This window comes from Elephantulus edwardii, unplaced genomic scaffold (genome assembly GCF_000299155.1).
Source record: "Elephantulus edwardii isolate Elephantulus edwardi_28Jun2011 unplaced genomic scaffold, EleEdw1.0 scaffold00301, whole genome shotgun sequence".
Classification (NCBI taxonomy): domain Eukaryota; kingdom Metazoa; phylum Chordata; class Mammalia; order Macroscelidea; family Macroscelididae; genus Elephantulus; species Elephantulus edwardii.
In genome coordinates, this window is record NW_006400051.1 from 586,036 (window position 1) to 589,502 (window position 3,467).

Consider the following 3,467-nt stretch of genomic DNA (forward strand, 5'->3'; position numbering starts at 1 on the left):
GGGACTGTAATCTTTGGCACCCATTCTTTCGGTTTCTTTCTTATTTTTTCAACCGATGAGATGGCTGTATCATCAGACTGGATGTAATCCTCGACAGAAAAGCCGTTCCACATGTTGCTGATGAGCTCCTTGGCGAAGGTCATCACCTTGCTTTTGTCGGGGGTCTCCCTTTGGAGGTCACAATGTTCATTTAGTTAGGTTTGAGCTATTTCTATCAGGCTCAGACCCTTATCAGGATCTATGGTCTGGTCTGGTCTGGTCTGGTCTTTGATATGAGGAGCTTAGATGGTATCAGGTTTCTCTGGAAGTGATTAAGTTTGGAGGTAGTGTGGGTGGGGCAATTGCCATATTCTTCCTCCATTCCAGACCCTAAAGGAATATAATGGATAGGGAGGAAAGAAGTTATCTCTGGCTGCTTCCAGCATGTTTTTTTATGTGTTTTGTGGGCAGTTGCTTGAAGATGGCAGTGAGGAGGTGTATTAAAAATTTCTGAAAGAGATTTATGAAACAGGAAACAAGAGTTATTTAAAAAATGCCTAGAAAAGGGTAGCCAAGGGGGAATTCCTGGTTACCACTTGGTCCCTGATTGTTTATTTAGGGCATTAGTTTACAGAAACAATAATTTTCTTTTTAGAAACAGGCAAAGACTGTAACTGAAACTTTTTTTTTAATTTTTTTTATTATTTTGTGTGCGTGTACCGTCAAATCAGATCTGACTGGTACAGGAGGATATTGCGCCTCCTTCTCCGGCAGAGCATCTGGTGGATTCGAACCGTGTTCCTCTGGGATTGCAGTGCAGCTTCTTGCCACTAGGCCACCAGAGCTCCCCTGTAACTGAAACTTTTAAGTTTCTTGTTTTGTAATACAACTTCTACGTAGGAGTTAATCTGGTCTTACACTGAAATGTGCTGAGTTACAATATCATCTAGTGACTTTTGGAGAGTTTTTAAGAGATGCTGGAATTTTTCTAAGGAGACTCCCAGGCCTGCAGTGCCAGTGGCCAATTTTGTTGTTATTCCCAGGTCAGACATTAAAGGGAGGAGTCCCACAATTGCCCCTTTTGAGTCTAAGGTTTTGGGTTAGAGGAATAGGTATTAATTCAGAGTTGGTTGTGAATGAAATAGCAGGAAATAGATAGTCTAGTAGTGTTCATGTTCCCATCCAATTGGTTGGCAGACAGGAGTAGACGTCATTTCAACAGGCAAAGAAGAAACCCTCAAATATTGACTCCATGAGACATCACCAAAAATTGACCCCAAAGAGAAGCTGGACCAGGTCTACTTCGACTTCTTGTTCATAGGACCTGAAAGATGTAGCTAAATATGCTAGAGTCAGGGGTTGAAGAGAGATATTTTTTGTGGAAGGTATTGGTTTCTCTAAGGTCAGTCTTTTTGTTGGGTCATGCAGAAAGAGATGAATAGACAGTACAGTTTGTAACAGCACACAGTGCTAATCTTGATGTTGCAGGGAGTTTATATAATGTAATGAAAGAGAAAAATCTGGGCTTTTAAAACAGAAGGCAGAATGAATTTGGGGTAAATTTAAAGATGTTTTTCTGGGTAAAAAGTTTGGCATATAGATATGGAAGTTCGTTAGTGGTTTTGTGCTTTGGTAGTTGTGGAGGATGAATGAGTTGGTTAGAAAGGAAGATGGCATAGGGATAAGAACTTTGCATAGAAGAATTTTTCAAGGAGGGAAATTGTCTAGACAGACATAGGTGGAGGTGGGGAAGGGTGGTTTGTGACATAGATATGTGGCCTAGGACAATAGGCCTGATGATTGGAAGTGGGAGGAAATTTTGGGGAAAGTATTTGTTGTCTTTTTTTAAATACATGTAATGTTTTGAAGGCCGTATGTGGAGCATTTGATTGAGAGGGCTTCTAGTAAAGAAATAGACCCTGTTTTATATGTAGAGTGAAATAGGACACTCTGATTGAGGTCTAGTTTTGAACTGAGCCAGGGGTGATAATCTAATCTGTAGTGGATAGTTGGGTGCACACCTAGCAAGAGAACTGTGAGTTCACTTGAAAAAAGCAGTGAGGCAGGCCTATTAATGATAGAAAGGATAGGTTCAGAGATAATTTTTAGTGATAATTACGGAAAAGATGATGAGGAGTGGAGAACTCGTATTTATTTAAAGAAGGAAAAATAAGCAGAAAGTATAGAAAGATATTAAGTCAGGGGTAAAGTCTTGGAGGGACTACTGTAACCAGAGATCAGTGGTATACGAGAGCAACTGATCTACAGGGCATGGGGGGTTTCTAGGATTAAGTTCTGAGATCCAGTTAGTAATAAAAAGGGTGAAAGAAAGACTGGAGAGGCTTATTAGGATTGGATTGCACTGGAGTCTGGTTCTGAAGATAATATATGTAACAGGGTATGTTGTTGTTGTTATGTGGCGTTGAGTCGCTTGCAACTCATAGCAACCCTATGTACAAGATCCCTAAACCCTACTCTATCTTCTGCCAACCTCATTGTTTCTGACACACGTTTATTTTAAAGAAAGGTGACTTGACAGAGTGCCAAAATTATTGAACAATATTGTTAATATCACATGCAAGCAAGGTTTTGCTGAAAATTATCCAAAAATGACTGGAGCAACATATTAGCAGAGAACATCCAGATGGGCAGGCTGGGTTTAGAAGAGGCTGTGGTGCTAGGTATATTATAGCTAATGTTAGATGGATCTTGGCAAAAAGCAGAGAGTACCAAAGGAATGTCTATCAGTGCTTCATTGACTATGCTAGGCTTTTGACTATGTGGATCACAACAAGCTTTAGCTGACTCTGAGAAGAATGGGAATCCCAGAACATTTGATTGTGCTTATGTAAAACCTTTACCTGAACTAAGAGGCAGTCGCCATAACAGTGTATTAGGATAATTTTTCATTAGATTGAGTTTGTTAGAACAATTTAGCTAAAATAATTTTCTTAATTATATTAACTAATTTTCAGTGTTTCTGGGTTAGTTTACTTAAAGGACAATAAAAGATGAGCATCAGGGTGGAGAAATATAATAAAGATTATATTATTCAAGTTTAATACTGAGAAATAAACTTTGGAGGTACTTGGGAACAATGATTAGAACACGGAATGTGAGAAGCATAAGTGTAGGAAAATTGGATATTCTTAAGGAAAAATTGAAACACATAAATATTGACAAAATGGGATGAATTGACACGGGTGTTTTTGAATCAGACAATCATGTAAATTACTAAGCTGAAGAGGAAAAAGTGAGGAAAAATAGGGTCACTTTCATAGTTAAAATGGTCAAGTCTAGATCCATCTTGAAATATAAAATTGTGAGTGACAAAATAATATCCATACTATCCATATGTATACATAGAAAGGAATTGGCAGATATAGAGGGATTTAAAGAAATAACATATGAGCAAGAGCCTATGGTGATGAAGGAAGAAGTTCAAGCTGCTTTGAAGGAAATAGCAAAAAATAAAGCCCCAGGAATAG